The sequence below is a fragment of the Panthera leo genome, chromosome B3, assembly GCF_018350215.1.
Source record: "Panthera leo isolate Ple1 chromosome B3, P.leo_Ple1_pat1.1, whole genome shotgun sequence".
Lineage (NCBI taxonomy): Eukaryota > Metazoa > Chordata > Mammalia > Carnivora > Felidae > Panthera > Panthera leo.
Window position 1 is genome coordinate 100,918,548 of NC_056684.1, and position 25,882 is coordinate 100,944,429.

General features: G+C 38.3%; 1 long non-coding RNA gene across 1 annotated transcript; it reads right to left on the minus strand.

Annotated features, from left to right (window-relative positions):
• Positions 1–573: 573 nt before the first annotated feature.
• LOC122221337 lies at positions 574–25,882 on the minus strand. The gene is made up of 5 exons (XR_006203162.1): positions 25,800–25,882; positions 8,156–8,309; positions 7,731–7,840; positions 4,900–5,015; positions 574–760 (listed from the first exon to the last, which is right to left on the minus strand). It is a non-coding gene; the product is annotated as an uncharacterized LOC122221337 (long non-coding RNA).

Consider the following 25,882-nt stretch of genomic DNA (forward strand, 5'->3'; position numbering starts at 1 on the left):
ATTTTTTTTTCCAAAGTAAGAGATACCAACCATTACAACAATTGAGGTTCTAGATGTTTTTGTTCCTTCACTGATTTTTCTACATCTCAAAATAGTCTTTTAAGGGCACAATCCTTTCTCACATCTCTTTTACTTCCATTTTATCCCCCTGGCTGCTTTTATTTCCAAAAAAACCTTCAGAAAAAATTTTGGTTTGCGACAGGATCTTGATAGTCAGCTTTTTTTGTTTAGTCCTGAATCGGCAGTTGATGAGTTTTGTACCCTGAGTGAATCACCTACGTTCTTTACTTCAGTTTCCTCTTTTGCATTAAAGGGAGTGAACTAAAAGACAGTCTTTAAAAATCGACATGTCCTTCCTTCTAAGAGAGCTTTTTTCGATATTAAGACAAGTCCCATCAAGTGAAGGAATTCCATATCCAGCGGAAGCCCTCTCCCACGGTGACCATACCTGGTGGCGCTTCTGTGTTTATGCCCTCTCCACACGGCACCATCAGTGTACTCAGCCACTCCATATACTTACGACGTTTTCACAGGTCTGCCTCTTCTACCAGAATGTGAAATGCTTGATTTAAGGGGCCGGATGTTTCTCATGTTTGCTTACCTGATCTTATATCAGGAGACAACACCCCCAGGCAGGACTGTCTAATGGTTAAGAACATGGGTTCTGGCCCTGAGTGGGTTGGAATCTTGGTGCAGCCACCTCACAGGTTGTATGACCTTTGGAAAATTGCTTATGCTGTCTATGCCTCTGCATCTTCACCTATTAAAAAGAGGCGAAAAGCAATGGCTTTGACTTCATGATGGGATTAAATAAGCATAGAGTACTTAGAGCAATGATTAAAAATATGAGCTAATTTTCGGGACCCAGCATAATAAATGTTCAGTCAATGTTTCAGTGAAAGAGTAAGTCTACCAACCTAGGAGGTTACCTGGGAATAGATTGATTATAAAAATATACACATAGAATTTGTGAGAAAGACAAAGTCGAATAAGATACAGTCCATGCCAGTTAGAAAATTACAGTCTAGAAGGGAAAGTAAGACATGCACGTGGGTCATTACAATACTAGATAGAATCTGGTAAATACGCTGTAACAAGAAACAAAGTGTAGCAGGAGTTTGGAGAAGAGAGATGATTTCCAACAGAGCGGATCAGTAACTGCTGCGTGGGTTGATACATCTTTCAACAGAAGAGAACTGTGTTTACACAGCATCTGTTGCATCATCTCCCCCAGGCTTCTTCCCCCTGGAGATTAGTAGAGTAAAAAAAAAATCCTTCTTTACAACACATAGAAATTGAGACTTAGACAGTCAAATTTGCATCTTGTCTGGGGCCAATAACTTAAATTCCAAGTTATGTTTTTGAACAACAAGGACGGGGGATGGGTATCCCCAAGGGGTTGTCTGCTGTTTTGTGCAACCAGAAAACTTTTGCTGCCAAGCACCAGAGGCATATGCATGAGCGTAACACCAGGAGAGCAGCCAAGGCCCCACTCGGGATGCTTTTATTGTTTGTCTAAAGTGGATGTTTTTCCAAGCAAACTGCATTGTGTTCCAAAAGGAGATCCATCATACTTGTCTTTGTGGTTACAGAGCAAGGAATCAAAATGATGGGGTGATGGGTGCCTGGGCCAAAGGAAAAGATACTGCAGATCGGAGGCCCCTCCCTTTGCCTGGTCATTTTCAAGAACAAGAAAATCTTTGGAATGAACATGTAGTGAATGACCTTGAAGGAACCTGTCCCCACCGTTTGATTCTTAGGGAGTTTGAGACACTTGGGAAATCCAGTGAAGCCACTGGGAACTTTCACCTAGACTACAAAGAGTAGAGAACCAGTTTACATTTGTCCAGTGATGTAAAGTTTTCTCAACTTCTGAAGAGTTAAGTCACAGTTTGTGAGTTTGGGAGATTCTAGGCTACATAGTGCAGATTTCCAACCTCACCAAATATATGCACTCTTAAATGCATCAAGGTTATTATGTATTTTCTAAAAGTTAAAACCATAAATTCCATGAGATTTGAGCCAAAATACATACCTATTCTTAAAATCTCATGGGTTTTGTGTGTGTTTGTGCGTGTGTGTGTGTGTGACTTTTCAAATAGCCCTACATTTAAAATCATGGTCCTGTGTTTCAATGTCTTAACACACTAGACGGTTTCAAATGATCACATCTGAATCAGGTGTGGAATTTCAAGACACTAGCTTAGCACCACTCCCTGAAGAACATATCTAGGGTCTTTGGTGCACACAAGCACCATTCCTCCTTCACTGAATCCTCATCCTATCCCACCCCAAGCTCGATCAGATTTATCTCAGGCATTGTCTCCCCAAGCTTCTCTTACTACCATTTCAACAGATTCCTTGTCCCACCTCTTTCTTCATCTTCCATGCAGTTCTAGAAAGGATGATGCTTCTATCTCCAGAAATACTGACCTCTATGAATACTGTAGTTGTGAATCTCCTCCCTTCTCCCTCCTCCCTTCTGCCTCATAGTCCTCTATCCTTTCCCTTGTAGCAACTTTCCAGCTCCTTTTCCTTGGCTCTTGAACGTGTACTCGTGTCTATTTCTTAAAAGCAACTGTAACTTTATCACCATCTTTATCCTCATTTTCCTCATCTATCATTTATTGATGACCATGTGCCAAGCACTGTGCTAAGAACCTTAGGTCTTATTTTGGTTAATCCTCACAATAATACTTTCAGGTCAGCATTTCTGTGTCTGCAAACTAACCTTCAAAACTCAACTCCTGGGATGGGTAAGTCTAATTCTACCATTTGTTTACTTTGTCCCATGCTTTTTGATTACCACAATCTGGTTTCTGTTTTCGTATCACCCTTCTAAAACCATTCCCACAGATCAAATTGACCCCCTCCCCCAACACACCCTCTTATGCCTGCAGATCCTTGGACTTCACATTCTAATAACCTATTTCTTTCTGATCACTGATTTAGGAATCCATGCAAGGTTTATTTATAGACTCCTTCCTCCTATACGGACTCCATTGGGTTGTTTATATGCTCCATACAGCTCTTACCAAAGATGTTTGAACTGTCACTAGGGCCTAAAGCACTGTCTCAAAATTCTCTCCAATGTGGTAAGACACAATTTTCCAAAGGTTATACACAAATATCTTTAAAGTTCCCATGTTGATATCCATGAATTTTAGGAAAACATGTAAGTTGTCCGTCAAATTCAAAATTCCGTGGATATTGCAGCTTAGGAAATATTTAGGAGTAGACAATGATTGATTAAAAAAATATTAAGCATGTAAGAGTACAGATGGTACATAGATATGGAACAAATTGTGAAAGTAATGTTCAAATTATGAAAATGTTATAGAACACCTTATTCTGTTGTCAAAAAGGAAATGGCCCCCCAAATTCCTAATTACCTTCCCCTCTTTCTCTGTCTCTACATTCTTTTACCTTACCTGTTACATTCAGTGACATCGTCTAACTGCTCAGTCCTTGAAATAACCATACACCCCCCTATTTTCTTCATTCTTTCTATCCAGTCTATCTCCAAGGTTGCCAGATCTTCTGCAATTGTATTTTCAGTCCCATAGCTAAGACCCCAGGAAATAAATGATTCAAACAACTCCCTCACCTGTCGTCTAGCAAAAATTCTTCAAGAGCCATTTTAAATCAAATGCTTAGTAAAAGCAAAAATTTCTAACAGCATAGACAACTATTGTTCCATCCCCCATTTCCCGCGCCATGGAAATTGGGAGAAGGCCATTTACAGAAAGTCTTAGAAGCTAGAAAGGTAAGTTTGCAGAATAAGGCTGTCTCAAACTTCTAACATCAGAACAAGTCACACTGTCCCTTTTTCCCCAAACGCATGCCCTCGGCTAGTTTGCCAGTGCCTTCCTCTGTCACACCTGATTCATACCTGTCTCCTGGGTGACCTTTCACTGCCACCTGCTCTTCCACCACCAGTTCTCTGAAGCTTAGCTTGGTACTTCCCCTTGCCGGTTCTTCAGTATCCAACCCTCTACCAAACTCAGTCATTGCATCCTGCGGAGCTCCTCTTCCACTGGCCGTCCACTCTTCTAAAGTTGTTTCCACTCTCTCAGGCTGATTTGTTCAGCAGAATCATTTCTCCCACGGTTTCCAGATGAAGCTGCTTCTACCTGAAGTCTGTTCTAGCTTTCTCCACCTCCCTCTATAGAGCCTCAGACCTGGTTTCGCCATCACTCGGCAAACCCTACTGAAGTATAGCCACTTATATAACATCTTCTCCACAAATTTCAGATTTCTACCAATGTCCCAATACGATCTCATCCTCCAAAGTGCTGCTGGCACCTGGATGTGTTTTCCTTTTCATCTTACTCAAGGCCACTGGCCTCAATGACTTTAACATCCAGCACCCTGGACCTTTCCCGTTCTCCTCAACCCTTCTGCCACAAGACATTGCTGACTCAAATCTCCTTAAATCTAAGTCTTCCTTTGTTTTCATGGCACTCATTATTCTGATTCTTCCTTTTTCACTCTGACTACTTCTTCTCTTTCTCTAGCTCCCCTTTTTCTCCATTCCCTAAATTAATGTGTTCTGCAAGATTCTGTTCTTGTTTCCTTTTTTTTTTTAATCTTCATGCTATAGAGATCTCTTCTACTCCAGTAAATCTAACCCTTAATTCTACACTGATAAATCAGTAATTCTGACACTTTTACAAAGCTTATTGGTCATTTTCATCTGCTTGGTGAGCAGTTCCATCTATATTTTTGGTATCTCAGTGTGTCAATTTCTCCTTCCTGCCCTGACTTCTCTATATTTCGGTTAGTGGTACAAACATTTTCCCATTCATATGCATTCAAATCCTAAGAATCATTACCGCATGCTGCTTTTCCCTCCCTGGCCAAATCTATCAATTCCTGTCAATTGTTTTCTTATTTTACCTTTCATCTGGTCTCTTTTCTTTTACTGTAAGGTGAATATCATTATTGCTAAGGATTGAAACTCAAGTCAGTCTTCAGCCAGAATCTAAGCTTCTTCCTCTCATCAAATGGATTGCCTGAAAATAGACAACATTGTTACATAAAATAAGAACAATGTAAAATAATTAGAGATAAATGTACTTTTATAATTCTTTCCTCTTCTGTATGGGGCACCTGAGTAGCTCAGTCGGTTAAGCACCCAACTTCAGCTCAGGTCATGATCTCACAGTTCATGGGTTCAAGCCCCGCATCAGGCTCTGTGCTGATAGCTCAGAGCCTCAAGCCTGCTTCGGATTCTGTGTCTCCATCTCTCTCTGCCCCTTCCCTGCTTATACTCTGTCTCTCTCTGTCTCAAAAATAAGTAAAAACATTAAAAATTTTTTTTAAAATATTTCTTTCCTCTTCTATAAAAGCTCGTTTTACTTAACTGAGTTCTTATTTTAAAAAGTCACCCTCTCTATATGAGTTATAATATATCTCTATAATATAAATTATAGAAGCAACTCAGAATGAGGTTGGAGAACATCAACTTTGGAATAAACTGGGTTGCACTTCCCAGTTTCACACACCAGGGGTTAAACTTTGGCAAGTTGTCCAACTTCTCTGCGCCCTGCTTTCCTTATCTGTAATAGGTATGGTTACAGATGAGGAAAATCCAAATGCAGGGAACAGGAAGTTACTCCAACACACTAATAAGCAATATCAATGTACCTGTAGATGATATTTGGGGCTATTTATTCATTGTATAGAGCCAGGCATACATTTAAAATTTAGCAAACATTTATTGAGTGTATCCTAAGTGCCTGATGACTAATAAAATGATTAATAAATGTCTGACAACATTCTATGACTTGAACATCTAATCTCCAAAGTACTTACAAAGAAATGGATCTAATTCAAATTAACCTAGTCTTACAAGTATGTAAAGTACAATCTAATGTCATAGCCTTGCCTTCTACCCCTTTCCTCAGGTAAAAATCTCGGGGGATAATCTTAGCCTGAATCTTTGACATCCTATCTCATCATCTCTTTCTGAGTTGGATGGCTATTCTGTACTTTCTAGTGGCCTTCTGGACTCCCTAAGCACTCAGCTTCAGGCGACATCACATTCTGGTACAGTAGCCATCCTTCTTCTTACTCATCATTATAAATTAATTTTCCCTGCTTTTCTGAGCTAATAACTTTTCCACTTCCTTCTCTGTTAGTTCAATATGCCTGCCAATTACCAGTTCCAACTTATCAGTTTTCTTTCTTCTCTCCACAGCCTCTGCTTTATTTAACCAACTCCTTTATTTGTTCATTTGAACTTTCCCCTATCCATTCACAAATACCACCTCCTACATGGTCTACTCTACAGTAAGTTACCCAATCTGACTTCTCAAATCAAAGACCTAAAATTCCTTTTCCCTCACAATCCAGGGCTAAACCAAAAAAAGATACTGCTTTTCCCCCACTCCAATAACCTCCTCAGACATTTTTCCATCTGAAACCAGAAACACTTCAGTCAGAAATTCATCTAAATATTGAATTTTGAGATTAGGAGTCTTAGCACTTTATGCTCACTCCATTACTTATTTCCTGCACTGTCCATCTGTCTGTTATGGAGTTGTCTGAGGAGACTATAATCTATCTTAAGTTGTGAACATCTATAGCATTGCTTCTTCATGACTGCCTCCTAGCTCTGTGAGGCATGAAATCATCCTCAGGGCGTAACATTTCCTTCTGCCAATTTCTAAGTAGGGATTTGGGTGTGGACATGGCAGTAGACATGGCAGGAAGAAGAGGGAAGAGATGGCACAAGGTAAGGCAATATCTGAATATACCTGAATATGTCTCATTATTAGGCAGCTTCTCCCCAAATATCATCTCTTAAAAAAATGAGTCACTTCACATGGAGTACTTGCCAAATATCTTATATCACGGAAATACTTTCTCAATTACTTTATTCTGAGCAGCAAATAACACCGGATGGAGATTTATGAGGCTGAAACAGCCTCAGTCGGTACTAGTTTGGGAAGCTTGTAGATGTTATCTGATATGAGCAGCTTTTTAAAAAGAAAAAAAACACAGATTTAGTCACTATTCCTGGATACTTGACAATTTCACACGTTGGATACCATGTTAAAGAAATTTTGGTTTTCAAAAAATCCTAATACCAGGCAAATGGCTGGGATAAAATTTGCAGCACAGTATTACGCACTCAGATTCAAAAAATGAAATAGAAATGATGGCAACAGGGTCCAGAAAACTGTATTGGGCTATTCAAAAAAGAGCTCTAGTGATGATGAAAGACCTGCTGCGTTTCAGCTGTCTCCAAGATGCACGTGAAGAATCCAAATAAATATTATTATGTCAGATGTGAGCTCAGAAAATGGGTTCTAAACGAATATATCATTATACATAAGATGTGATTGTAAGTAAAGATGTGAGATTAAATGAGTGAATCAAATACTGTAAGTAAACATTTAATTCATCAATATCCATTACACTTGCCATAATTAAGCTAGACAAAAAGCTTTTGGGGGGGGATTAAATAATAAGGGAACTGGTGTCTCACCAAATATTGAGGTTGGCCTTACATTTGGGCGTTCATGGGGTGCATGAGTGCCTATGATGTGAGTGGAGCTAGGTTTGGATGGACAGACAGCTGGTCAAGCAATTGGCTCAAGAATAATAAAAGAACAGTGATATATTTTCTCATTGTTTCATAGCAGGGGCACAAGTCTGTCCTGTGCTAAGAGAGACAGGGACAGTCTGGTCTGAAGGACAAGAACGAATTCACTTTAGCTCACTTTGTTCTATCCCCAGAACTGCGAGTGCTCACTGAATATCATCCATTGATGGTTAGGATGTGCCATGAGGTTGTTTACTGCGGCATTTACACAACACGAAGGAATGGAATCTGCGGACAAAAAAGGTGGAGAAATGTTCAGCTTAATCGAATCATGTGTGATCCATATTTAACCCTATCTGTAAGTTCCTCCAGCTATTTGTTTAAACTGACTCCCGGGCTTTTCCCTAGCTAAAAGGCCTCCTTTTGTTGAGCGATTTCAACGTATAGTCACATTTTGAACTGTTGCCAGCTAAAATTCTTGCATTAGGCTCCACGGCTGTCTGTTCCACCAAGACAAATAAGAACTGGCCCAGCCCCTCATCTGAGTGCATTGTTCATGGTGCTGAGCAGTGATTTTCCATGTCTGCCTGTCTTTGCGCTCACCCCAGGAGGGAGGGTGAGCCTGGTTTATTGAGCTTCTCATTTCTCACAAAGCAGCAACATCTGGAGGGCTGAGCAGTTTGTTGGCAGGTCCAGCCCGAAGGAATTTCGGCCATGGTTCCGATTGGCTCTTATCAGTAGGTGTCACTAAAGACAGCTTCAGAGACAGAAAAATAAATAGGCCAATTAAGCAATGCCAAGAACAGACTATTTTATAGCCATTTCTGCTCTTTTTATTGTTATTCTAACAGCAGAAGTTTCAAGATTCAAATTATCCTCTGGCTTTTTCTTCCCCCACCCCTCCTGCAAATGACCACTTTTCCATTTTCCAAGTGCCTTCCTTTAGAGAGTGGGACATTTAATTAATAAATTTATTTTGTGGTGCCTCCTGATGTAGTGAAAACAAAATGAAAACAGATGAAGGAGATTAACTCGAACACTGTATTGCAACGAAGCTACAGCTGGGTGTTCATCTGCACACAGGCTAATGAACACTTCACCAGCCCCTTTCTCTGTGCAACATGAGACACTCAGCAAATGCAGAGAGCAAGACAACTCACCCACCCCAGCCATGCTCACATGTCCCCAGAGGATGCACGCATGGAAACTCGGGTGTGAGACCACGCATTTGTGAGGCAGTCAACAGGGGAGCTCCCAGGCCTCTTCCTGGAAAGGGGCCAGACTTGTTCACGGTGGCCACCATGCACACGGACTTCACTTTTTGGTGACTGAGGCTTTCCCACCAGCAGATATAGGCCCAGTGGGGAACTCCAAATTTAACCTCCAAGTCCAAGCAACATCATATACATGTAGGAGAATTTACTGATATTCCTCGTTAGCAGATACCTCATATAAATCCACCTGTAGTTATCTGAGAAAACCAAGTTGGGAACAATTCAAATGGATGGATTTTGTTAGCAAAACAGGCTGTGAACAAAACCGAGGCGTGGATTCCAGCGTCAGCACAGCACATTCGGTACTCAGGCAGTGTTGGTTGAATGAATGAGGTACCTGCTCTCTCAGAGTATCAGTAACCTGTTCTATGCAGATCATATGTATGGTCTCTGTCGTCCGCTTATGTATGCCAAATTTGCATGCATTTTGGTGGGTGCTTTCATTCTTTCTGGCTTTAGGAACCTTGCACCTACATTAGGTAAGTAGACCCTTAGGTCTGAAGACCAAACCAATGACTTTTAGTTCCAAATCTCTCACAGTTATAAATGTAAAGATAACTGATCATAATAATAATAATAATAGCAATAATAATAATAGCAGCTGTCACTTATTGAGTACTTATTCTGTGCCAACGTAAGTACTATACATTATTTCCTATGATCCCACCAGAACCCTATGAGATAAATGTGATTATTACCCCATTTTACATAAAAGGAAACTGGGACCTAACCTCATCAAGTTATTTGCTCCAGGGGACACAGTTAGAAAATTTTAATTGTTTAATATATGCTGGGCTAAAAGAAAAAAAAAAGAAAAAAGAAAGAAAAATATTGCTTGTTATATGGCTGGAGATTATTTCTATACACAGCACTGTCATTTAGTCTCCAAGCTCAACAATGAATGACTAGTGCACCTAATTTTCCCCATGAACATTCTTCCTTGGCATCTTTCTGCAATTTTGGACTCCCTAATCCAAGTTACATGATGTCATTTTCATTTATTGGGTATAATTACTAAATTATACAGGCCCTAAATCCACATTCTTGTATTCTCGCCCACCGCTCCCCCCCCCCAAAAAAGAAAAGAAAGAGAGAGAGAAATGTTCTGTGAAATGAAAATTACACATCAGAACTCAGAACCTACTGTCCCAGGAAGCTCTCAAACCACAGTGCCTCCACACAGAACTCACAGATACCTCTAAGATAAGAATGCAAAAAGCCAACCTTATACCCCTCTTTCAGATTAAAATTTCCAAATCTAAAATAACATATGTTCAGGCTAAAAAACTGACAGAGGTATTACTTCTACATTTTAACAGATTTTATTATTTATAAAGCATTGGAATACTTCGTTTTTTTTATGAGATTTTTTTCAGATATATTTCACTGTCTGCCAAGGCATAACGTGTCCACCATAGACATACATACTCCAATCACATTTCAGATAATATTGCTTATCTCTCATCCCAGCAGAGGAACATTCTTGTGGGATCTTATTTGTAACAAACTTATGCTCAGAAAACTAGCTCTGGAAGCTAATCCTCCCTAGCTTTCAGTCCCCTTGATGGCAAGTGAGAGAAGAACATTTAGGGGGTATTTGTCATCCTTTTTGTCAAGATCAGTAATGTGTTTTATCCAGATGAATCAAAATATAGGGAAGGGTTCAGTAAGAGCATACCATGTGGGTCACAATACAATTTAGAACCAGCTTTGCTAGGACACCTGATCCTAAAGGAATTTATAAAATCTCAATCTGCAAACACTGAAGGCCCATTATGAATAGGACACTGTCTTGTACTGCCCAAGTAGATACACAGGAATAACACTATTCTTACCTTCATGATTGGCACACAATTAAAATAAAAGCTGGGATGGGTCTCATGAGAGATTTGTCTTTGAAGGAATAGAAGATGACCTCTGTTTGGGAGAATCAAGAAAAGGTTTTTTTTTTTTTTAATGATTATTTATTTATTTTGAGAGAGAGAGAGAGAGAGCTCAAGGAGGATGGGGAGGAAGGGAAGAGAGAGAGGGAGAGAGAGAATCCCAAACAGGCTCTGTGCTGTCCGTGCAGCCTGAATCAGGCCTTGATCTCAGGAACCATGAGATCATGGCCTGAACCGAAACCAAGAGTCAGATGCTTATCTGACTGAGCAACTCAAGTGCCCCAAGAAAAGCTTTTTTAAAGAAGCCTCTTTAAAGGCTTTGGGATGAGCCTTCATGGAGACATAGAATCCATTGTTGAAAAGTAAATACAAGGGAACAACATTGAGGAAGCGCCAAGCAGAAACTGCAGATTAGAGGAGGAAATGCAAAGGGTTTAATAAGAATGTGGCTGAAGATTAGGCTGAAAAAACCGACAAGCATCATTACGGTGAACCTTGAAGGCCGACTGAAAGATTTGTGCGTAAATCAAAAAGCAGAGGGGAGCTACTAAAGCCTGTGGGGTGGAGGTACAGTGAGATCAGCCCCAAACTTCTGGATGCTTCTGGCAGCAGTGTCTAACATGACATGCAGAGAAGGCAGAAGGGATGATGGGAGTGGACTCTTAGGGTGCTATAGCAGCACTACAGATAGTAGCATCTGAAAAAAATGAGAAACTTTTGTGAGCCCCAGCAGAAGGGAACAGAGAGGTAGGAAGGAAAGAAACAGGATTTGATTGGTGACAGAAAGATGGCAGTTCTGTTACCAGCAATAAGAATGTCAAGAGGAGAGATGGCTTTTTACATCAGTGGAAATCACAGTTTGATCTGGGACATAGTCACTTGCCATTGGCACATGCACAGGCATTTTGAATAGGTCTAGAATTTGGCCCTGGGTTGTGAATTGGGGATTCCCCACTCCAGTGATAGCAACAGAAGCCATGGGAGCTGGTCAGTCACCAAGCAACGGGGCATGGAGAAGTTTACCTTCTACCAGCAAGTAAGCAAGATACTGGAGGATAAGAGAGTGTGGATGAAAAATAATGTGTGTGCTTTTGAGCCACACAGACCTGGATTCAAACCCGAGTCCATCTCCTAATAACTCTGTGACCTTCAGACATCTGTTTTGAGAATTAAATGTGTATGTAAAGCAACCAACACAAATGCCTGCTACAAAGTTAAGTAGAGTAAAACCTTGGATTGCGAGTAACTTGTCCTGTGAGTGTTCCGCAAGATGAGCAAACATTTCTAATACATTTTAACTTGGTAGAGCAATGTCTTACAAGTTGTACATGATGCTGAATGTCACATGATCACAACTGAGCCAATGGTTCTTCTCTCTCTCTCTCTCTCTTTCTCTCTCTCTCTCTCTCTGAGGGATTGTGGGTGATCATCTCCCAGATTTAGATGCTCAGTTTCAGACCATGGTATTTGGCAGAAATTAGTGATTTTTCAGAACGTTGGCACTAGTGTATTTTTTGTCACTTCCAAGCACCTATGGACAGTCCTTTGCTTTTCCATACAAGAGTAAGCTTAGGAATGCTTTGCTTCATTCTAAGTCAGGCTTCCTGCAAATAGAGACCCTTTCATCTGCTGCTTTATTGCCAGTTTCATTAAATACAGTATATGACAAGAATTTACTAATACTGTACTGCAGTCAACATCTGTATGAGTGTATACAATGGCCCCCATGCAGAAAAAGATTCCATTGAGCCAATAGATAGCAGTGATTCCATTAGTTATAGTGAAAGGCACTCTACACAATAACCCTCCTCTCTCTTGTCTCCCTCACACCAGCCATGAAGGTTTTCAAAGGTAAGTACAGGTTAATTTGTTTATTTGTCTTTATATTTTGTATTTTCTTTATTATTTTGTATTATATTACAGTACTGTAATCATTTTTATATGAATATTTTTGGGTTTTGGAACAAATCATCTGAGTTTCCATTTTTTCTTACGGGGAAATTTGTTTTTGATATACAAATGCTTTGGATTACAAGCATGTTTCCAGAACAAATTATGCTCACAAATCAAGGTTTTACTGTATTATGAATGTGAGTTAATTCTTTTTTGTTCAATGTTTATTTATTTGTTTTGAGAGAATAAGAGAGCATGAGCAAGGGAGAGGGCAGATGGGGAAAGAGACAGAGAGAGAGAGAGAGAGAGAGAATCCCAAGCAGGTTCCTTGCTGAGCATGGGGCCTGACATGGAACTGGATCCCATGACCCTGGGGTCATGACCTGGGCCGAAATCACGAGTGGAGTGCTCAATGGACTGAGCCACCCAGGTGTCCCTAGATGTGAGTTAATTCTTAAAACCATTTCTGGTACTATTACCCATTCCTTTTGATTATCTTTCTATTATATTTGAAAGTTCATATTTCCAGAAATTCAATTTCCAAAATGATAGGTAAATATACTTTAGTATCTACAGGAAGGAAATATCTCATTTTAAAAGAAAATGATAAAAATCCATGATTTTTCAGAAAGGCCTTTGATTTACAATCCACTATAATCATCTGAGAAGGCATAGACTCACACAGTTCACATGAGCAATGGTGGGGCTCAGGGTTCCACTTTCCAGTTGACCACCCTCTGTCATAATTCTCTATATTTCATAATAAAAATAAAACACGTTCTTGAGCAGTCATACAAAAAGTATGAATCTACATGAAGCTGCAAAGTTGTACCAGTTACATCATCTGAACAACATGGATTATTACTGTCTATCCACCACAAATGTTACTGGTCCTAAGCAGGTGGGCAAGCTTCTTTAGCCACTGAGACTTCCATTAATGAGACCCAGTGGTTTGTATAAGGACTCATTAGTGTGTCAGAAGTCAAGACATTCTCAGACAAAAGAAAACCAAGAGAACCTGTCACTAGCACACCTAACCTAAACCCAAGGACTGAAGAAAGTTATCTAAGAAGAAAGGAAATGATAAAAATAGGAACCTTGGAACATTAAGAGCGAAGAAAGAACACAGAAAGCAAATATATTCATAAATATAACAGACATCTTTTCCTCTTGAGCTTTTTAAATTATGTTTCATCATGAAAGCAAAAATTATAACACTGGCGGATGTGGTTTTAAATTAACAAAGAGGATGGGGCACCTGGCTGGCTCAGTCAGAAGAGCAGGCAACTCTTGACCTCAGGGTTGTAAGTTTGAGTCTCATGTTGGACATAGAGGTTACTTATAATATTTTTAAAAATAAAGTAAAATAAAATAACAAAAAGGAAATATGTAAGGCAGTTAGTTATATTGTAAATGGGGTAGGGTGAGTGATGAAATAGGAGGTGATGTGTCTACACTTTATTCAAACTTGTAAAATGTTGACAGCCATAGACTGTGATGATAAGTTATATAAGATACACAGACAGAGACAAGATACACATATCAAATTACATATATAAAAAGCTACAGAAACTATAACTTTATAAACTCTAACTTTTAGGAAAAAATTTAGAGAAAAAAATCTTCAGAACATAGGGCTAACAAAAGAGCTCTTACATTTCCCACTAAAAGTCTTAGCTATGAAAGGAAAAATCAATCAATGGAACCTCATCGAAAAGAATAACGCTCTGCTTGACACCCTGTTAAGAGAATGAAAAGACAAGCTACAAACTGGGGAAAAAATATTTGCAAACCACGTATCCAACAAAGGATTTGTATCTAGAAACTGTAAAGAACTCTGAAAACTCAGCAGTTAAATCCGATGACAAAATGGGCCAAAAAAAGCACTAACAGACATTTCATTGAAGAGAATGCGCTCACAACAGATAAGCCCATGAAAGAGGTACAACTTCGTTAACCATTAGGGAAATGCAAGTTAAAACCACAATGAGGTATTACTTCACACCTATCAGAATGGCTAAGTAAGAGACAGTGAGAACACCAAATGCAGACAAACTGCATAACTTACAGGTTACTGCTGACGGGAATGGACAATGGTACATCCACTCTGGAAAACACGTTGGTAGTTTCTTTTTTCTTTCTTTCTTCTTCTTCTTCTTTTTTTTTTTTTTTTTTTGAATTCTTCTCCAGGCCTGCTTGGTCTTTTTACATACTCTATCTGGCCTCACGTTTTCAAGTCTTCTGTGTCTTTGATAATTTAAGACACACTTCCTCTAAGTCATTATCAGCCAATGCTTTTTCTTTTTCTTAATGTTTATTTATTTTTGAGACAGAGAGAGACAGAACATTAGCATGGGAGGGGCAGAGAGAGGGAGACACAGAATCTGAAGCAGGCTCCAGGCTCTGAGCGGTTAGCACAGAGCCCGATGCGGGGCTTGAACTCATGAACCTCGAGATCATGACCTGAGCCAAAGTCGGACACTTGCTCAACTGAGCCACCCAGGAGCCCCAGCAGTTTCTTAAAAAACAAAACATCCAACTACCAGATGACTTGGCAATTGCATTCATAGGCATTTATCCCAGAGAAATGCAAACTTATGTTCACACAACAACCTATGTAGGAACGCTCATAGCAGCTTTAGCCACAATAGCCAAAAACTGGAAACGGCCCAGATGTCCTTCACTGGGTGAATGTTGAGACAAACTAGGGTACATCCATGCCATGGAATATCACTCAGCCATTAAAGGAACAGACATCTAATCCGTGAAAGGAGTTGGATCACCATTCAGAGAACAATGCTGAATGGGGGGGGGGGGGAGCTAACCCCAAAAGTTACATATTTTATGATTCTATCTACATAATATTTCCCAAAGGACAAAATTTTAAAAATCAGTTAGTGTTGCCAGTGGTGAAGGACAGACCTGAAGTGGGATATGAATAGTGGTTCGGAGCTCTAGAAAAGCAAAATGCAAGATTCTTATGGTGATGGAAATGGTTTGTATCTCGAATGTATTAATGTCAAAATCCTGACCATGATATCCTACTAGAGTTTCGCAAGATGTTTTCATTGGAGACACTGGGTAAAGTGCACAGGGCTTCTCGGTGCATTGTTTCTCCTGACTGCATATGAATCTACAATTATTTCTAAATAAAAAGGTTAATTTAAAAAAAAACTCATGTCAGTTCTTTCTTGCTCCTTATTCAGATGGCATTCAGTAAGGCATAAGGCATCAAGATGATATATTAACAGACTCCTTTGGAAGGGGGAGGGAAGGAGGGGAGAAGCAACAGAGAGAGGGACGTGAGGGAGGTTGGGACATGGGAGGGAGGGAGGGAGAAAAGAGAAGAAAGAGATATAGACCCCACAAACGCACACCTGACCATTCTTTGGAATCATCTGGGAGAAATGGAGGTGGGAAGAACAGCTAGGAGGTTCCAATAGAAGGTGAAAGATGGCATCTTTGATTACAGAGAGAAAACTGCTTCCTTCTCAGTAAAGAGCATGAACTTACTCAATGTGAGTAAGAGTTCCTCTTGGCATGAAGTCGCTGGAGTGTCCGAGAAAAATTGATGGCCCACAGGGCATAATTTTGCAAATTTTAAAGTTAAAAAGATATCTCTCTATCTGTTCCAGCACATGTGTGTCCTTGCAACATGATATTTATGATGTGAATTGGGCTGATTAAATCCATTTTAGGGTTCAGGGATTTGCACAACCTAAATATCCTGGTTCTCAGGGAATGAAGAGCTTCATATTTCCTTTGCAAATTTAGTCTCACTGACATCAATAGGAAGCTGTTAGTGATAAGGAGAACTTGGCACGGGGGTGGGGGTGGGGGGGCAGGGGGTGGGGATTTAGCTGTGCACAGTTGAATGTCAATCTGAGTAAGGGACTCCTCAGCCAAGATTTCATGGAAACTCTTTACGAGCCCCCACCTGGGACTTTCATACACAGATGGTATATATGAGAAAGTATGACATGAGAGGTTCTCGAGGTTAGTAAACACAGAAGTGATGGATGCTAGAGATAGGGTAAACCTCATCATGGAATCTGGAGGCAGGCAAATTCCTGCTAGAGACTGAAAAAGAAATGGTAAATGAACCAGGGAATTAGAGCTGATGCTGAAACGTAAGATCATTACAGATGCCAAGTGCAAACTCACATCTAAGCTTCACAGAGTAAAACATAAGAGGGGAAGTTACTATCCTCCTGCAAATTCAGCTCTGGTACCCCGATATCACATAATGCCAAGAACCTAGCACCCAAAAACCAAAAGCAATTTTAAAAGGAGACGAAGAAAATTCTGTGCAGTATATTATCTTTACTCTGAGCAACTCCCATTGGACTAGATTTTGAATACTATACAACCTAGCAAATCTTCGGGTGAGAAGTCTCCAACGAAGCTGGACTTGTCAGGCTTACTTACCCTTTATTAATATCAGACTGGAAGTACAGTATCAGGCCAAGTAATGATGTAAAAGCCAGATAGAGGAATGTTGCTAATTGCCAAATTTGTTATGGAATTATCACATTTTCTGTTTCAGTGCTGAGCTCTGGGAGATTCGCTGAACGAAAGCCCCAACAAAACCACACATCACAAAGATTGAGGTAAATAAAATTCAGAAAACAAGCCTGCGCATTTGGGCTCTAGACCCTCCAAAATAGATATCTTTGAGGAGAACAATCAATACAAAGAGCCTTGCTGTTGGGCATAATAAATAACTAATTTCTGTGTATAAACTCAAAGGCATGGTGGATGTGGAGACGGCAAAAATCTGGTTCCCCGCTGAAGATTTGTACGAGTATTTTATTAAGATTCATTTCCATCATGACCTTCAACCTGTCACTGCTTCCTTTCTGCCTTTCATGTTCTCTCACCTTGATGCAAGTCAAAATACTGTCTTGCTATATTGCTGACGTTTTATTTTAGGTAACTGTATAGTTTAACTTTGCTCCCACCATTCCTAACATATGGAAGCAATTAATTCATTTTCTTTGCCATCATTAGGATAGGAATCCCAGATATTCCAAATGTAACTTCATCAGAGATTTCCCTTAACTAATTACATAATATCTAACCCATTTTCTTAAAAGTAAGACTTGCTGGTTAAGAGATAAAAAAACGGCATTGCTTATAATAAACTCTGCATGCTACACTGTAATTTAAACTGTACTGTTATGTACGGTGAAGGACTGAAAGTTTAGAGTTACTCCCCTTGGCAAACATTTTTTTTAAGGATTGCTTAAATAAGCAGTACAGAAACCAGATGTCATTTGGTAAGAGTATCTGAATGACCAAAAATTTGCTGTCTGGGTATTTTTTTTCCTTTATAAAAACAAGAAAAATTCTTTGGATTTATGTCATATTTAGCAGCTGTGAAACAGTGCAAACATCTGTTTGTACCTATGGGGAGCTGACCCGCGGGTTCCTCATCTCTTAATCACCAAGCATCAAGCCAGTCTCACATGCACTGTTTATTGTTTTCTTTGCCGTTGCCTCCCGCACTTCAAAGTTTTTAGACGCTCATGTTCTATTGGCAGAATGGAGGAACTAATCCATTCATTATAAGACCAGATGATTAGGATTTTTTGAGACATGATCACAGCACTCTCTCCACCCAGCCTGTGCCCAGAAACCCATCCACATTTGCCTCTAAATTCATTTTGGAGTGTCTACACTTCATCCAAATAATGCAAGATTTATGAGCCTCAAGCAAGATTATAGCAGCACATATACTAACACAAGGCCTGCCGTCACCATTTGAGGCCACACTCTTTAAAAAGTCATTTTAAAATAATTTGTTCCTTTTTAAACTATGCATACAGATATTACATTAGCTCTTATTTGGAGTTTTTCTATTAGGGTTTTGCTACAATTGTTTTTTTAAAGAGCAGTAACAACGACAACAACAAAAGCCTTACCACCCTTGCACACCCAGGGAATATCAGTTTCTAAAGGCCAACATTTTTACTGCACTTTATAAATAGGGAAAGTACGCTGAATTGGAATCGAAGCTTGCCAGGTCAAATCAGCTGCTTTATTTTTACATTCTTTTTTTATATATAAAGTCTGCCAAACAAAGCATTCCTATTGCAAAAAAAAAAAAAAAAAAAAAAAAGTAAGAATCAGCTTCATTTTTATATATTAAAAATTACTAATTAAAATAAAGTTTCATTACCATGACGTCCATTACAAAGAAGATACACCCCGTATAACGATGTTTCTTATGAGGATGACCCATCATAAAAACACTCTATTAATTAGAGCGATAATAAGTTCTTTGTAACAATTGATTCTTGATCAATGAATGCCTTTGGTGGCCCTAATTCATGTAACAGACATTCTGTACACTCTGTGCTATTTGCATTGTACTCTGGAAACAAAGAGAGGGCCATGTTATAGCTGTACTCTCACCATGTGGAAATTGTACTTGGCTGATTTCTCTATTTCAAACATTCCAACTGCCCCCACAGGGTGGGATGGGAGAAGGATGTACCCAACAAATTAAAGCCATAGGAATGTCCAGGAACTTGAAGAAATCTAAGGTAAAAACCACATGCCCAACACCTCCCTTAATGTCCTGCTGGGTTCAAAGAACTTCTTGTAACTCGATGACATGCTAAAGAAAGACTAGACCTTGGATTTGTCTCATCTTTATAAGCAGTATGGGCGAATGTACATATTCTGAATCTGGGATCCATAAAACAGACCAATTCCCAAGGTACCAATAGGTGTTCCTGGGAAAGAAGGTTCCATGGTCAATTAAATTTGGGAAATACTTATAGAAGATCCCCTCTTTGGAACAAAGACAAGGCCTATTAACAAATTAAAGGCTCTGAGAACTACTGCAGTAAAGGCATCTTATATTGTTTTTTATTAGAAAAAAAACTTACAGATAAAAACATGAAGAATAATCACAAAAACCCAAGTACTTACCCAGCAGCTTAAGAAAGAAATGTTACAAATACAGCTGAAGTCTCTGTGTGCCCTTCCCCCATCACAGCCCTTCCATCTCTCAGAAATAACAAAACACTAAATGTAGATTGTGTCCATGCATTTATTAATATTTTTATTATCTTTACATATATTCGTAAACAATAAGTAATTCTGTTTTTTATGTGTTTAGATTTTCTAAAAATCATATAATACTCTAGGTATTATCCTGATAATTCTTTTGGAGAGGACTCAAGATCATATTTATGAGACTGTAATATACGTAGCTATAGTTCATTTATTTCACTGATAAATAATTTTCAGTATATGAATATTAAAATATTATGAGGATGACTCATCATAAAAATGCTGAATATAAAAATGAAAAATGTATGAATATATCCCAGTTTATGTATCTATTGAACATTTTGATTTTTTTTTTACAATTGCAAACAGCATTAGCGTTGGTATGTGAATAGAGAGAGTAACCAAACAGAACAGAATAGAGGCCAGAAACAGATTCATACATGTGTGGATATTTCACACATGATGGAGGTGACCCTTGAAACTTGGTTATCAGATGGTACACTTATTTATCAAAGTGAAAAAAATTAGATTACATCTTTACCTCACACCATATAGCCAAATCATTTCCAGGTATATTATATGATCAGTTGAGACATAAATGTAAAAAATAAAACATCAAATTCCTGGTAGAAAATATATGAGAATACATTAAAGAATAATTCCAAAACCAAACCTCAAAAGCTTAAACAATAAAAAAATATTAATAACTTAGGCTATAGTTTAATTTAAAACTTATATTCATCAAGAAATACTATTTAGGGGCACCTGGGTGGCTCAGTTGGTTAAGCAGCCGACATCGGCTCAGGTCATGATCTCGTGGTCCGTGGGTTTGAGCCCCACGTCGGACTCTGTACTGACAGCTCAGAGCCTGGAGCCTGTTTCAGATTCTGTGTCTCCCTCTCTCTGACCCTCCCCTGTTCATGCTCTGTCTCTCCCTGTCTCAAAAATAAATAAAACGTTAAAAAAAAATTAAAAAAAAAAAAAGAAATACTATTTAAAAAAAGCAAAGGGGCACCTGGGTGGCTCAGTTGGTTAGGCATCTGACTTCAGCTCAGGTCATGATCTCATGGTTTGTGGGTTCAAGCTCCATGTTGGGCTCTGTGCTGACACCTCAGAGCCTGGGGCCTGCTTCGGATTCTGTGTATCCCTCTCTCTCTGCTCCTCCCCCACTCATTCTCTCTCTCTCCTCTCTCTCTCTCTCTCTCTCTCAAAAATAAATAAAGCTTTAAAAAATTTTTTTTAAAAAAGCAGAAAGACAAAGCCTAGAATAAGGAAAAAATATTAGTAAAACACATAACTAGTAAAGGATTAGGATCCAAAATACATGAAAAAATACTCTAAATTTTATTTAAACCAGCACTTTCTCAAGATTTGATTCTAATTTAAAGAAATGCTTATTGACATCTCATGAAAAGAACCAGTGTCCATGGGTACAATTTGGGAAATTTTTATATCATGTCAAAACTCGGAAAAGACTTTAGCTTAGGTCTCTACCCAGCTACCCACATTTATTCTTAGCAATGTGACACTAAAACAGTTTACTGCTCTGAACTTTGATGTTTAACCTATACGTGAAAATTGGCCCTATTCTTTTATCATTAAGCTAAATAGTATGAAAATCTGGAAACTGGACTAAGAGTTACAGCCTGAGTGATCTTGCACCTTGCAATGACCTCTTAGAAATCCTTTCACCTCACCAACAGTGGCAAGACATACTTTCAGAAGTTAGGTAGAAGAAAAGCAATTCTGACAAGTTCTGTCTGAAAGATTTTCTATTATTATATAAATGTCCTCTCATGATACACGTTCTATCTCTCACTCCCAGTAACCATCGACATAAAGAGCAAAATACAAAGGGCAAACTATGCCCATGTCTTGACATCTACATGAAGGCTACATACAAATGGTCATAACAAAAAGTTCAAGAGAAATAAGCTGCATGAGAATTTGAAACACACATAAAAGAAGTAAAAATACATTTTTTACCAATATTTGCAACTCCAAAGTCGCAATCAACTCAGGAAAACCATTTCAAATGAAAGACTAATCTAATACAGTTCTATTTTTGAAGATTAACTCCAACATCCATGGAGATGCCATTCTTCACTGGGACTTACAGAGTTTTTCTTCTGTCCTGAGAGCAAGAAAGCTTATGTGGGAAACCATTTTTGTATACAACACAAGAGCAGAATCTTCCTTTGCATGTTAAATTCTTCTTTTTTTTTTTAAGTGGAAAGCTCTATTTCATAATAAGAAAGTAAAAAAAAAAAAGAAACTGCTTATAGTTCAGATATTGAAGACAATTAAAAAATTATAGTAAGAAATAAGCTTAGGATAAGTAGTTGGCTTATGTAAGTCCTGTAAATTAACTTTTCAACTTTAATTTCCAGAAATATCACAGACTAGAAATCTGAAAAAAAATGTTTTTGTTTTTTAAAAAAATGGTAAATAAAATATATTAAACATTTTATTAGCAAAAAAGTAAGGAAGCTGCAAAGGTTACATTGAAATAAGAAATCTCTGAGGTCACCTAGCACTAATAACTTTTATTCTAAGAATATCTGCTGAAACTTGACGTTCCATTTTGATGACTTTGGGGAGATAATTCTCCACAGGTCTCTCTTGTTTCTGCATGTCTTATAAGAAAGGCACTAGCTGCCCTTTGTTGTAAACTATCTTTTCAAGAATGTTTGTTTACTGAGCAGCCTTGGAAGACAGATACAATGTCTCCCTCTGGAGCATAAACCAGGCATGCTTTACTTCCTATTATAAAAGATTTAGGTTCCCTAAGCTCAAGGTTGCTAATAATACAGTCCACTGGATGTATAGATGTCATCTGACACCTTTTCCTGTCACCTTGCAGAAAATGAGCCTTGGGGAACCAGTGCAAAATGTTGATACTCTACCTACCTCTATTGAAAGAAAAATAAACTCTCCTTCACCTTTCATTCAAGAGTCTCAACTCTTGAACCAGAATCCAAGAAGCAATTGCTTGAAGGTAGGGTAAAAGCAGGATAAGAAAAAAAAATCTCAGGCCCTTCACAGTTCTTGACAATGGCTACATGGGAATGGAACATGGAGCAAAAGCCTAGGGAGTGTTGAAGATGGAGAGGCTGAGACTCCAAAGGACTACAACCTTCTAGAAATAAGCTCATCATGTAGAAGATAACAAGGAAGAAGATAGCAAGGAAATTTGGTACTGGCTGAAAGGGACAAATCACCCAGGATAATTCATAACCATAAACTCTCCTCACCTGGGTTCCCAGACCAATTTTACCTACTTATGTAGTTCAAAATATTCTTAAATGAGGAATTTAATTTAGAGGTTACACATCAGCAAAAACACCTATGAAACTAACAGACACCATAAAAAATCAACATTAATCCAGACCTTAAAAAGTCCCAATGTTTCAAAAAACACAAAACATAGAAGGAAACAAAGTATCATGAGAAAGAATAAACAGGCACAACAGACAGCAAAATCAGACCCACAGATTCTCACAAAATAGCAAATCAGTGTGTTCAATATGTTTAAAGAAATAAAAGAGAGGCATTAAGATGAGATGGAATGAAGAAAAATTTTTATTTTTTTGAAAACAAAAGAAGAATTTTTATTTTATTTTTTGTGAGGTGAGTCATATAACAGAAAAACTGTTATCTGAGCTCAGTAAAATGATCTCATTTAAAATTTACTTCTCTAGGAAGCAAAAGAACTGTGTTTGCCTCTTATCGACTCAGTCTTAGTATTTATTACTAGTGTTGCTACTGTTGGTTGTAGATCAATTTAAGCCTAATATCACTCTAAGTATGTCATGTGAATCATCTCTAATCCTAAAAACAACCCTGCAAGATATTGTCCACATTTTTAAAATATTAAAATAAGGCCTTACTCTTACATGCTCAAAGGTAGCATGCTCAAGATAAACCTTCTATGGCAGAACTTGCAGGACCAGAAGAGATGACTCCAGCACTGACACTCTGAATTTGAAGAAATAACTTTTAAAGTTTTAAGAGAGTTTGAAAAGGAAACAAATGGAACAAATAAAAATTAGAAAAACAGAAGTAAAAACTCTATTGAAAATTGAAACAGCATGTTACACAACACTGGACATAGCTACTAAATTGGAAGATAAATATAAAGAAATACAAAAATGAGAAACTGAGAGAAGGAAAATGTAAAAGAAAGTTTAAGGGAAAATGGAAAATAACATGAGAAAATCTAACGTGTCTCTTGTCTCCAGAAAATAACAGAGAGAATGGGGGAGAAACAGCTTAAAAGAAACAATAGCTGAGAATTTTCCAAAACTGTTGAACGTTATGAACTCTTAGACTCAGAAAGTCCAACGAATCGCAAGCAAGAAAAATAAAAAGAAGTATACTCCTAGACCCATGACAGTGATACTTAATACAAAAGATGAAAATTTTCTTCAAGTGAGCCAGAGAAAAAAGTTATGTTATCTAAAAATGAATAATAATTAGAGTGACAGCTCTTTCTTCTCGACAGCCACAAAGTCACCAAACAATGGAATGATTTATCCAATGTACTAAAAGAAAATAACTCTCTAACAAGAATTCTATGCCTAATAAATTATCTTTTTAGAACAATGAAAAAAATAGTCTTCTCTCAGATTTACAAAAAAAAACACAAAAAACCAAAAAAACAAAAAAAACAGATTTGTTACCTTTTACCCTACAGACTTCACTAAAAAAATTCTACATTATATATCTTAGGCAGAAGAAAAATAATGGAAGATGCGGGATGCCATAGAATGTTGGAAAAAAGCTATTGTTACTAAGTGGGTAGATTTAAATCAGCAGTTCTTAACCAAAAGCAATTTTCCCCTGAGGGGACAGTTGACAATATTTGAAGATTTTTTTTGTCCATGACAACTAGGGGAGAGGTAATGCTCCCAGTACCTAGTATATAGACACCAAGCATGCTGATACATCCCACAATATACAAGACATCTCCTCACAACAAAGATTGATCCAGCCCAAAATGTCAATGGAGCTAAGGTTGAGAAATACTGACCTGAATTAACACTGTGTAGAGTAGTAATAATAATTTGTCTTGTGGGGGGTTGGATCTAAAATAGACTACAGGGGCACCTGGGTGGCTCAGTCAGTTAAGCATCCAACTCTTGTTCTACGCTCAGGTCATGATCTCACAGTCCCTGGGATGGAGCCCCTTTTCAGGCTCTGTGCTGACGTGTGGAGCCTGCTTGGGGTTCTCTCTTTTTCCCTCTCTCTCTACTCCTCCCCTGCTCACGTTCTCCCTCTCTTTCTCTCTCTCTCACTCTCAAAATAAATAAACATTTAAAAAAATAAAATAGACTACAAAAATAGAGTATAAAGAGAGAGGATGGCGACTAAAACGTTCTATGGTCTTTGTGTCATTTGAGAGGAGTGATAAAAACTGAGTCACTGCAGGCTTTAATAAGTTAAGTGACTGTATTAAAATATTAAAGGTAACTATTAAATGTATCTATACACTTTAGAAGTATATTCTCTAACCTAGTAGAAGGATATGGAATGAGACTAAAGGGAAAAATAAAGAGGAAGCTTGAAAAGAGAAAAGAAATGTGGAAAGAAAAGGTGAGAAAAAAAAAAAAGGAATATCACAGAAATAAATACAAATGCATCAGCAATCAAAATAACTGTAAATAGAGTAAAACACTTCAGTTCATAGTAAAACCTTGTCAGTCTAGGTAAAATAAAAATTCCAGATAAGTACTGTTTATAAAAGATACTTGCAGGGGCACCTGGGTGGCTCAGTCTGTTAAGCGTCTGACTTCGGCTCAGGTCATGATCTCACAGTTCATGAGTTTGAGCCCCGGGTCGGACTCTGTGCTGACAGCTCGGAGCCTGGAGCCTGCTTTGGATTCTGTGTCTCCCTCTCTCTCTGCCCCTCCCCCACTCATGCTCTGTCTCTCTCTGCCTCTCAAAAATAAAGAAATGTAATCAAAAAATTTAAAAAGAGATTTGAACTAGATAATATTTAAAGTTCTGGAAATCCCTAATACAAACAATAATCTTTTACTCTCCATTATTTATTATGCACATTTACTGTCACTACGATGGTAGACTTGGAAGGCAGACATTTTATCTTATTTTTATTTATGATTTTTTTCAGTTTTATTCAGGTATAATGAACAAAGTTGTAAGATAACTTACAGTGTACAATGTGATGATCCGATATAAGCATACATTATTGAGAGACTAAGAGAAAAATTACCAGGTGTACTCACAACTGCAAA